This window comes from Martes martes (genome assembly GCF_963455335.1).
Source record: "Martes martes genome assembly, chromosome: 2".
Classification (NCBI taxonomy): domain Eukaryota; kingdom Metazoa; phylum Chordata; class Mammalia; order Carnivora; family Mustelidae; genus Martes; species Martes martes.
This window is the reverse complement of record NC_137889.1, coordinates 60,055,692-60,068,550: the sequence shown is the minus strand read 5'-3', so window position 1 is coordinate 60,068,550 and position 12,859 is coordinate 60,055,692.

The window sequence follows — 12,859 nt, the reverse complement described above, 5'->3', positions numbered from 1 at the left end:
GAGTGGGCATCCCTGTCTCACTCCTGCCTGTAGAGGAAAAGCTCTGTTTTTCCCCAGTGAGGATGGTATGAGCTGTGGGTTTTTCAAACATGGCATTTATGATATTGAGGTATATTTCCTCGAAACCTACTTTGATGAGGGTTTTTATCATGAATGGATGTTGTACTTTGTCAAATGGTTTTTCTGTGCCTATTGAGAGGATCATATGGTTCTTATCCTTTCTTTTATTAATGTGGTGTATTGCATTGATTTGCTAATAGTGAACCACCCTTGCAACCCAGAAATAAATCCACTTGACCCTGGTGAATGATTGTTTTAATGTATTGTTGGATTCAGTTTGCTAGTATTTTATTGAGAATTTTTACATTCATGTTCATCAGGGATATTGGGCTGCATTTCTTTTTTTTATTGGAGTCTTCATCTGGTTTGGTATCAGGGTAATGCTGGCCTCACAGAATGAATTTGGAAGGTTTCCTTCCTTTGCTATTTTTTTGGAATGGTTTGAGACCATAAAAAATCCTAGAGGAGAACACAGGCAGTAATCTCTTTGACCTCAGCTGTAGCAACTTCTTCCTAGATATGTCTCTTGAGGCAAGGGAAACAAAAGCAAAACTAAAGTACTGGGACCTTGTCAGGATAAAAAGCTTCTGCACGGTGAAGGAAATAATCAACAAAAACAAAAGGGAACTTATGGAGTGGGAGAAAATATTTGCAAATGACATATCTGATAGGGTTAGTATCCAAAATATAGAAGGAGTTTATAAAACTCAACCCCCCAAAAATGAATAATCCAATTAAAAAATGGACAGAAGACATAAATAGACATTTTCCCAAAGAGATATACAAATGGCCAAGAAACTCATGAAAAGATGCTCAACATCACTGCACATCAGGGAAATGCAAATCAAAACCACAATGAGATACCACCTCACACCTATCAGAATGGCTCAAATCAACAACACAGGAAACAACAGGCATTGGCAAGGGTGTGCAGAAAGGGAAACCCTTATGTGCTGTTGGTGGGAATGCAAACTGGTGTAGCCACTCTGGAAAACAGTATGGAGGCTCCTCAAAAAGTTGAAAATAGGGGTGCCTGGGTGGCTCAGTGGGTTAAGCTTCTGCCTTCAGCTCAGGTCATGGTCTCAAGGTCCTGGGATCAAGCCCCACATCAGTCTCTCTGCTCAGTGGGGAGCCTGCTTCCCCCTCTCTCTCTGCCTGCCTCCCTGCTTACTTGTGATATCTCTCTGTGTCGAATAAATAAATTTTTTTTTAAAAGTTGAAAACAGAGCTACCCTAGGATCCAGCAATTGCATTACTGGGTATTTACCCAATGAAAATAAAAATACTAATTCAAAGGGATACATGCACCCTAATGTTATTAGTAGCATTATCTACAGTAGCCAAATTATGGAAAGAGCTCAAGGGTCCATCATAGGGATGGATAAAGTAGATGTGATATATATATGTACACACACACACACACACACACACACACACACACACACAGGAGTATTACTCAGCCATTAAAAAGAAGGAAATCTTGCCATTTGCAACATGGATGGAGCTAGAGAGGCTTATGCTAAGTGAAATAAGTCAGTCAGAAAGACAAATACCATATGATTTCACTCATGTGTGGAATTTAAGGAACAAAAAAAGCAGAAGGACAAAAAGAGAGAGGTAGGAAAATCAAGAAGCCAACTCTTAACTACAGGGAACAAACTCATGGTTCCCAGAGCAGGGGTGGGTAGGGAGATGGAGACATAGGTGATGGGGATTGAGGAGTGCACTTGCTGTGATGAGTACTGGGTGTTGTATGCAAGTGTTGAATGTATTCAGCAGGTGTATTATACACCTGAAGCTAATGTAACACTGTATGTTAACTATACTGAAATGTAAATAAAAACAAACAAAAATTGTGATTAAGGGGAAAGCAGCACAGTTGTGCTCTTCCAGGGTCTATATCAGGTAACTGTCACAGGGGATGTCAGTATTCAACCAGTGGACCAAGGCATACAAGCGGTTTTGGAGGAAGGTGGACAGTGAACCTACTGGAATTCTACCAGGGCTAGAAACGAAGCCCAGAAGTCATGGTTGGGCCGATATTCTATCCTATTCACTTGTGGCCATGGGACACGGGCAGCAGCAGCAGGGAGTGAACAAGCCCACAGGTCCTTCTCAGGAAGCCAGACATAGGATCCTGGGCCGTGCTGTGCCTGGAAATGTGATGGCCTCCGTCCCTGGGCTTCCTCCTGGGGACCTGGCAGTGGACCGACTGGCACTTTTCTCTTACAGCATGCATTTTGTCAGCTTGGCTTGGTGACATACCAGTGCCACTGGGTCTCACCTGCTTTTGAGTTTGAAAGTGGAAATCTTAAGCCATGCAAACAAAAGTAGGAGCAGCTAGAGCTAAAGAAGGTCTGAGGGAAACAGGAATTGGAAGAAACAGAGAGAGATTATGAACACACCACCTTAGAGCCTCTTTTCCAGAAAGTACCTTTTCAAGTTGAAATCCTTTGGGGAAAAGAAATGCAGTTATTAAAAAAAAAAAAAAAAACTTAACCAAATAAAATATCAGAGTCAGATTCTGCTCCTGGGTTCCCGATCATGGCCCACTGTTACTTTTCCAACCTTCCAGTCACTGCTTCAGCCTTGCTGGTCTCCTGGCACGTTCCTGCCCCAGGACCTTGGCATTTACAGTCCCTTCTGCCTAGAGCTCTTTCCTCTTCCACAGCCACATGGCACAGTCTCACCTCCCCTAGGTTTTTGCTCAAATGTCTCCTATTCAGTGAGGTCTTCTCGCTCTTCAGTGACATGCACATGCCCTCCCTGCCTCACTTCTGCAGCCCCGTCTGCCTTTCCTGCTTTTTCTTCAATAACATTATCACCACCTGGCAGGATTGCTTTTATTTATTTGGTTGCTTGCCTCCTTCCACCAAGATGCAATCTCTGAAAAAGGCAGTGGTTTGAGTTTTGTGTGTCTCCAGCTCTTAGAACAGGGACTCTGACAGAGTGAACCCTTAATAGATACTTATGGAATAAATGAACCTTTTAAGGCACAGGACACTGATGCAGTAGCTTCAGCCCAAAGCTAGGTGGAGCTCTGCTGTGCCTATGATGCCCAAGACTTAGTCTAGGATTAGCAGTAGACACTCTTTGCTGGTTACCGGAAGGAGGTACCATGGTGCTCTTGCCACGAAGGCCATTTGAACCTTAAGCCACAAATGACGCAAGAGGAAAGAGAGTATAAGGATCGTCTCTATCTCTTCAGTGTGTGCATCACTGAAGAACACCTGTGGTGTGTATCATCTTAAGAAGTGGTTATTGAGGGATGCCTGGGTGGCTCAGTGGGTTAAGCATCTGCCTTCAGCTCAGGTCATGATCTCAGGGTCCTGGGATCGAGTCCTGCATCGAGCTCCCTGCGCAGGGGGGAACCTGCTTCTCCCTCTCCTCCCTGCTTATGCTCTCTCTCGCTTTCTCGGTCTCTGTCTCTTTCTCTCAAATAAATAAAATCTTAAAAAAGAAGAAGAAGAAGAAGTGGTTGTTGAAAATCATTTCTGTTTAGCACAGGCAAGTATTTGACACATACATATGCAAATGTGTGCCTGTGTACGTACCCATATTCAAGAATGCATATAAAAGTATGCTGGGCAATGTATGTCGGACTTACTTTGTAAATCTAGTTTCCCTGGCATTGCTCTTCAAGTGAGTTTGCTTTTCCCCTACACAACCTGCTGATGATGTCTATTGGATACTTGAATGCAGTTAGATGCCATGGATAATTCATAGTGAATTACATTAGTCATGTCAGATGTAGCCCATCTCCAAATTCTGGGTAGCCATGGAACCACTTATTCCTGAGCTGGACCTCTGTGAGTTGCACGGAGTGTCCCCCCACCCCCGCAGGTAAATGTCTTACTACTTATTAGGCTAATTAATCATTACATGTCTTATTACTAATTGGGCTCCTCTGTGAACCTCAGGTCTGGTCTTTTGCTCTGGCGAATTGAGCAGGAAAGTCTAAGCTCCTGCTACTTTTTTGGGTCAAGGAAGGTCTGTACAAAGGTCCAATCAGCTCTGCCTTCTGATCTTTGGTCCCCTCTGATCTAGTTGGTCCTCTGGCTCCTCCTCGCCAAAGACAATGACAGCTGAGTAGCGCTGGAGAAGACTTGAGCGGACCTGTTGAGTTCATGTCTCCAGGCTTCCATCCCCTGAACCTGGCGACAGGGTCCCTTGGCCTTCAAAGAATGAAGGAAAGTCCCAAATAGAGGACACTCTGAGCTCCATGTGATCACATCTGCCTCAGGAAAAACAAACAAACAAACAAAGCACATAGAGAGTAAACCCACAAGCTGAAAGAGAATCACAGTCTTTGCTTTTCCACCCAAAGTACTATGTCTTCTGCTGCCTGGGTCCTGTTGTCTCTCTTCAAGGTTTCTAACTTGGTCTAGTCCTTATGAGAGTCCCTCCTGGCCATGGGAATGAGGACTTGTGCTTCCCCTGGAATAGTGACTCTTAACTTGTTTTGACCTGGGACCCATCTGAGAATCTGATAAAGATCATGGATTCCTTCCCACACAAAAAAAGAAAATGCAAAAATTTCACACAATTTTAGAGGTTTCATAGGTTGCCTGAAAATCATCCATGAGCATTCTAATACTCATGCTATAGTCAGGGTACCCATGTTAGGGTCCTGATCTTGACATTGGCTAACTGTAATTAGCAAGTCATTTAATCTTTCTTGATTCGATCTGGGAACTGGTCAAATGTACAGGGGTGGTCTTTTCCTCTTTAATGTCTGTAGTTATGTAATTATTTTGGCATCAAAGAGATTATTGCTTTAACAGGGAAATAGAAAGTTCTTTTTCTTTTATCATTTTGAAGCAAAGGGGTTAGCATCAGTCGGAGCAGGCCATGCTCTCAGCTAACACCGGATAAGGATGCCGTGGCCAGATGGATATTTTGGTGAGGGGCATCTAGGAGCTGAGAATCTCTACTGGGCATTAAACCTTTTGCAACTCAGATGTTGTTAGTCATAAAAAGGAGACTGGGTTCTCTCAATTTTTTTTTCTATTGTAGCATCTAGAAGATCGAGCAATCCACATCATTTTAATTATTAATGGGCTCCAGGGGAAAGGGTTGTTCTCCGTGACCGCTCAGCATGCTGGCGTAATGACCAACAGTTCCTCAGCAGTTGGCCGTGTTCCATATTGACTAGGTAATAATCTGCCGCGTGCAGCTGGCTGGGATAGATTAGAATGATGAGCACAGACACTGCCTCATCAACCAGAGAGATACATGCCACCTTATCAGAGTATCCTTCAAGACCGCCCAGAGCCACATCTGTCATTCTGAAATCCTGTTATGCCCAGAGAAGTGCTTTATTTGCCGGCTAGTTCGTGTTTGCCAAGGTGGTGTTTGACAGAGAGACCTTATCCCACAGCTACAGACCTGCATTTCTTGATCAGACATTTCACTCATTTAGGTGTTTCAGGAGTTAGGGATTTGTGTACCGTTTGCCCATTTTTTTTCCCCCGAAGAGCGATGTGAGTGAATTTCCTGATTCCTCCCGCCTAGAGTTTATCTAGCTTGGGTAAGGCATACTCACTCTCTCGAGGGAGAGACCTGTACAGAGGCATCAGTTCATGTCTTAAAATGGGAATTCTAACAGTGTTCAGAGACACTGTGGCGATGGAAGCCAGAGACAATCTAAATTGACCAGTCGGCTAGCCCTCTCTCAAAAAAGATGATGAAGGCACAAGAATTTGGAAAGCAGGATATCAGTAATAACTTTTGAAGTACAGATCCAACAGACAAGAGAAGATGCTGCTCTTCACCAGTGGTCGGAGAAATGCAAATTAAAATAATACTAAGGGGCTCCTGGGTGGCTCAGTGGGTTAAAGCCTCCGCCTTTGGCTCAGGTCATGATCTCAGGGTCCTAGGATTGAGCCCCGCATCCGGCTCTCTGCTCAGGAGGGAGCCTGCTTCTCCCTCTCTCTCTCTGCCTGCCTCTCTGCCTACTTGTGATCTCTCTCTCTGTCAAATAAATAAATAAATTCTTTAAAAAATAAAAAAATAAAAAAAATACTAAGATATCGTTTTATGTCCATCAAGCTGGCAACAACAATGTCAAAAGAGCGATGACATTCATCACTGGTGGAGATCTCCACCACATGGTGTTCTTTCCCAGTGCCATTGGAAATGTAGTGTTATAGCCTTTTTGAAAAACAATCTGGGCACTTCCTATTACAATGATAATTAACACATATGCTTAGACCCAGAAACCCTATAAAATTTTAGGGTATCCCCTGTTTATTGCCTTGTCGTGATAAGAAACTAGGAACAAAGTAAAGTAAATCAGGAAGAAAATGACTAAAAATATATTTGGAAAAAATAAGATGTGCAGTTTTGAAAAGAATGACGGAGCCTTATACTAATTAATTTGAAGATACTTATAGTTACTGCTGAGAAAGGAGTGAACATTCAATAAAGCGTGTGTGATATGCTCCCCTTTTTTTCTGTAAACCTAATGATGACAGAGATCCCACACATGCGTTTACGTGTGGCTGTGGGTGTGACACTGTCTGTTTGTGTCTGCACGGAAAAAAACAAACAAACCAGAAAACACCTCTGGAACGAATCAAATCAAATTTGTTATGAAAATGCACTAGAGGGGTGCCTGGGAGGCTCAGTCATTGGGCATCTGCCTTAGGCTCCGGTAATGATCCCAGGGTCCTGGGTTCAAACCCCCTATCAGGCTTCCTGCTCAGTGGGGAGCCTGCTTCTCCCTCTCCCACTCCCCCGCTTGTGTTTCCTCTCTCGCTATGTCTCGCTCTGTAAAGTAAAATAAAATAAAGTGCACTAGAAAGCTTATTTGATATAATCCTGTTAATGAATTGAGGCAAAAATATATGGGTAAATATAAATGAAATAAATGTTTCTAAGAGGGAGGTGAAGAACATTCCAGTTGCTAGTGAAAAGAAACACATTTAAATAACAAAGTGCATCAGAGTCCATTGAGGCTGTTATGATAAATTACCATAGACTGGGTGACTTAGAAACAACAGAAATTTATTCGTCACTCTTCTGGAGATCGGGAAGTCTGAGATCAAGGCTATAGTGTCTAGTGAGGTGCTTCTTCTTCTTCTTCTTCTTTTAAGATTTTATTTGTTTATTTGACAGACAGAAATCACAAGTAGGCAGAGAGAGAGGGGGAGGCAGGCTCCCCGCTGAGCAGAGAGCCTGATGTGGGGCTTGATCCCAGGACCCTGAGATTATGACCTGAGCCGAGGGCAGAGGCTTAAACCACTGAGCCACCCAGGCATCCCCCTTTTTTTTTTTTTTTTAAAGATTTTATTTATTTATTTGACAGACAGAGATCACAAGTAGGCCGAGAGGCAGGCAGAGGTAGGGAGGAAAGCAAGCTTCCTGCTGAGCAGGGAGCCCAGTGCGGGCCAATCCCAGGACCCTGGGATCATGACCTGAGCCGAAGGCAGAGGCTTTAACCCACTGAGCTACCCAGGTACCCCGAGCTGCTGCTTCTTGGGTCAGAATTTCTCATGGCATCCTCACCTGCCAGAAGGGACAAAGTTGTTCTTTGGGGTCACTTTTATAAGGGCACTAATTGCATTCATGTGGGCTTCACCCTTCCTGAGCTAATCACCTCCCAAAGGCTCCACCTCCTAATATCATTGCATTGGGGGTCAGGCTTCTACGTATGGATTTGGGGGGAACACGAGGTACAAGAACTATGAGACTTTCCTGACAACTGGGGGAGGCTGAAAACCCCAGGATGCTCCTGGGCCTTGGCTGGGAAGTGAGAGGCACAGTTGGGCAGGTGAGCGACAGGAAGAATATACCTTGAGTAGTTAATCTAATCACACTACCCCTTCCAAGAGACACTTAATTGGCTCTTTATTATTCAAAAGAGAGAGTTCAAGCTTCCTAATTTCACTTTGTACTCAGATTACACCTGACTTTCAAGCCCTATCTTTCCAAGACACTCAATTGCTTACTCTTCCCTGAACAAACTTCACTCCTCCGTATCACTTCGCCGTTATAAATGCTCCTCCCTTCTTGCAAACAGAAAATTCCACATGTCCCTCAAGAGCCATCAGGAGCCATGTCAAGTGCCATCCCCTCCCAGGAGTCCTGCACATTTCCTGCATGCTTCTTAAATGCTACACATATTCAGACTCTATTCTTTTAAATAATTTTACTTTTTGCTCACAAGGTTATACTTTATAAATGTCTAGGTAAAGTATATAGTCTTATTTTCTTTACCTACACTCGTAAGAAATCTGCACACATTGCATGCTGACTAATAAGGAAAATACATAAATTATAAGTGGGGTCACCCCATTGTTCGATGGTTTTATCTGCTTTTCAGGTGTCTATGTGGGGAGTGAATGGATGATTTCTTAACTAAAATCTTCAGGACATGGGCACCTTCTGCCTTTCACTGTCTGAAACTTCGTTCTTCTGATCCAGTGAAGAAAATTTCTGGTGAGCCCTGGAGAAGATGTTCTGCCTGCCCCTGTCCCCCACATCCGCAAGAACACAGACTACAGTGATTTCACTGCTGGGAATTGTGCCCTACTGCGAGCCCCCACTCCTATGAGGAGCTCATACTTTTCTTTCATTTCCTGCATGTTGTTTTTTGTGGGACCCCCTTTGATAGATGTTGAAGCAGAGGAGGCTGGGAGAAACCCTCTTATATCTGAAGTCAGTGACCAAAGTGGTGAAGAGTCATTAGCATATTATCTTTACTAGTACATCCCTGTGTCTCTTCAGTGTGGGAATAAAGACAGTGGGTTTCCACACACGCATGCTATGTCCTTCAGCTTTTCATTTCCAGAAGTCCTGTGTGACTCAAGACAAAATCTAGTAATGTGAGCCTTAGATGTACTTAATTTTAGTCCAGTTTTATCTCTTTTATTGCTGGGAGAGATTACCATCACATTCTGTCATTAGCTTGTCTGTTAGGCTTAGCTTTTAGAGACACAAGTTTTATTTTCCATTTTTCTCTAGCTTCACTGTTATTTTTTTAAAGATTTTATTTACTTATTTGAGGGAGAGAGAACATGTGAGGGAGAGAGCATGACAAGGGGGAGGGGCAAATAGAGAGGGAGATGCAGGCTCCCCACAAAGCAGGGAGCCCACTGCAGGGTTCAGTGCCAGGATCCCGGGATCATGACCTGAGCTGAGGGCAGACGCTTAACTGACTGAGCCATCCAGGTGCCCTACTTCACTGTTACTTTAACAGGAATTAAGAAAAGGCTGAAATGGGGATGCTACCCAGATTTCATACTGAATAGCATTCCTGATTTTATTTTTAAAATGCACAGTCCCCCAACCTGATTAGGAAATTATGTCACTCCCTTTGGTCATTTGATCAATATTTTTGAACACCTTCTTTGTTCTAGGCACAATAATTGAGGGTTTGGGGACAAGGAACTGTCTAGGATACCGGCAGTATCCCCAAATAACTTACAGTGTACTCAGTGGCCAAACAGTTATTTAACAAATAACCATATGATACGATGTGATGTGATTCAATTTGCTGTGTAGATCATTCCATGGAATGAGGAAGAGGAAAAGACCATCTGTGCAGGAGTAGGAATCGAGGGTGAAGGAGGAAACCATTATGGAAGTGGTACAGTTTATGTAGATTCTCCAAGGACGAGTAGGAGCAAACTGGGTGGACAAAACAAGAGAACTGGAACAGTACATGCAAAGGTTCAGACAATGGAAGGTCGTATTTATCGTGCTAAGAAATTTGTAAACAATGGAAAGCCATTGATATTGATGTATGTTAAGCAAAGGATGACAGAACCATATGTATATTTTTAAATTTCCATTAAAAAGTTTTCTTGGGGTCCCTGACTGGTTTAGTCAGTTAAGTGCTGACTATTGATTTCAGCTCAGGTCATGATCTCAGGGTCGTGGGATTGATCCCTACGTTGGGTCTATGTTCATGGAAGGGTCTACTTGAGATCCTCTCCTTCTCCCTCTCCTTTTGCTCCCTGCCACCCTCCCACTCATGCACTGCCATGCAGGCTCTCTCTCTCCCTCAAATAAATAAATAAACCTTAAAAAAAATAAAGTTTCTTAGGACACCTGGTTGGCTAAGTCAATAGAGCATGAGACCCTTGATCTCAGGGTCAAGTTTGAGACCCACATTGGGCATAGAGCTTACTTTTAAAAAATAAAAATTTTTAAAAATAATCATAATTAAATTAAATTTTTTCAAGTTTTTTTTTAAACATGTCAGTAACTGTGCTATAATTTAAATAACATTGGTGATCCTCTGGCTGATAAATTATTTTAAAGGAGCTTTAATCAGATTTGGGAAGAGTGCAGAGCTCCACACTTACTCAGAGAGAAACTAGAGTAAAATCTGCCTTGGCTTTTATGTGTTTCCCTTTTGGGCTCAAGAACTGGACTCTATTCTTCACTACTATACCTTATATTCCCTCCTCCATTAAACCCATTCACCCAATAAGTGCATTCTTTTTTCCTTATCAGAAAAATGCATTGTTTGGACTTCGGTTCCACGCCATCAGTCATACAAGATACTCTGGAAAATCCTCCCACTGAAAAACAATCTTAAGGTCTGGATAAACCATTAAAAACTCTTGTTGAATACATGACAGAGATGGTAAGAAACTAAGGAAAATCCTCAACGTGGAAAACAAAGCTAAAGTACAATCCAGAGAGTGAGCTCAGCTGAAGCCCACGGCTGCCTGAAGTGTCTTCCAAGTCTTATACACCAACAGCTTCAGTTCAAATGGAAGCACATCAGTAGAACACTAAATACAAGAGTTCATACAAGGTAGAGGGCAATTGGACACTTTTTAATGGAAATAGAACAGCTGGGGACACCTGGGTGGCACCTGGGTGAAGGCAGTTTGTCAACCATCTGCCTTCAGCTCAGATGACTATCCCCGGGTCCTGGGATCGAGTCTCACATTGGGATCCCTGCTTCTCCTTCTGCTCCCCCTGATTGTGCCCATGCACGCTCGCTCTTTCTCTCTGACAAATAAATATATAAAATCTTAAAAAAAAAAAAAAAGAGGAAGTAGGACCCCTGAAGGACCTTAGAATCAACAAGAAGGTAAAGGATGGGGAAGAGGAGTGCAGAATGCACCTTGCAAAGAAAGACAGGAGTCAACTTGTTCTTCTCAGCTTTTGCTGTGGTAGGGAGTGTCCACCTGAAGATTTCATCCATTAGTCAGCTTTCCTGTGGTTTGAGGCTCAAGTTACCACTGACCTTGATGGGAAGAAAAGTTTCTTCAATTTAGAGACTAAACGAACCAGCTATAATCTGGGAGAAGATATAGGAACAGGACAAAGGATTAGTTTTGGCACTAGTTTGGCTAAATAAATAAATAAAATAATAATAAAATGTGATAAGACCAAGTGTTGGCAGGAATGGAAAGCAAAAGAAACTCTTCTTACACCATTGTGGGTCTGAGAATTAGTATATTATTGTGGCAAACAATTTAACTTGATTAAATAAATGTGAACTTGAATGTATTTTATGACCCAGCAACTATTCTATTCACAAGATAGGATATGATTCAATAGCAAAAAGTGAAATTGACACTTCATGCATCCAGGGCATGAATTTGACAGAGTATTGAGGAAAATAATCAGTCATAGACCATATATGTATTAGATTAGTCAGGATTCTCCAGAGAAACAGGACCAGTGTACATACTGGTTTACTGTAGGGCATTGGCTCACATGATTATGGAGGCTGGGAAATCCCACAACCTGCTCTCTGCAAGCTGGAGACCCAGGGGAGACTGTGACATCTTTCCACTCTGACTCCAAAAGGCCTCAGAACCAGGCTGCTGATGGTACAAAGCCCAGTCATAGGGCAGGAGAAGACTAATGTCCCCACTCACACAGGTAGCCTAGAAGGGAAAAGGGGCAAATTCTTCCTTCCTCAACCTTGTTGTTCAGTTCAAGCCCCCAGAGGACTGGATGATTCCCATGGAAGGCAGGCGATCTGCTTTACAGATTCAGATGCCACTCTGACCTGGAAACAGCCTCAGACACACCCCAAAACAATGCTTTGTCTGGCATCCCACGGTTAACACAAAATTAACCATCACAATGTACAGGATGACTCTTATGTAAAACTATGTAACAGTTATTTAAAAATGTAACAAAACATTAAGCATGAATAATATGTTTAGAGATACAAATATATGTCTGTAAAACCGTGAAGAAAAGCAAGTGAATGATTAGTCAGGATGGGGGCTGCCTCTCAGAACTTGGAAGGGACATCATCAGGAAGGGCCACATGAGGAGTTCACAATGTCTGAGGATGGCGGTAATAGGACATTAGCATGATTTGCTTTATTCTTCATTTCAACGTGGGTTTTATGAATAGCAATGGTCACCATAATAAAACAAACGAAAACAAGTAGTCAGTTTATCGGTGTTCTCGTCTCCTGCCTTTCTCAGGACACACTATTCCCCTCTCTCCAGCCTCCGATATCTTTGTGGTTTGGAGCTGTTGCAGCTGCAGGTCCTTTCTCTTCAGAACAGCGTGTGCGTGGATTCTGCACTGGCTGGCTTAGGCTAGCTGGAAGCCACCACCGATCCTGAAGTGTCGGGGGACTTGACACAACAGCAGCTTATTACTTCCTCACCGTTGTTCGGGTCTGTGGGTCATCTTTACTGGCAGCCATTCAGGCACTCAGGCGGATGGAAACTCTTGCTTCCTGACATTCGATCACACTAGACAGCACCATCACTGCGCAGTCCAAAGGCAGAAGTGGAGGACATGGGGAGGAGATTTTATGGGCCAGCTCTGGAAGGGAGCCATGTTGCTTTCGCTCACACGCCA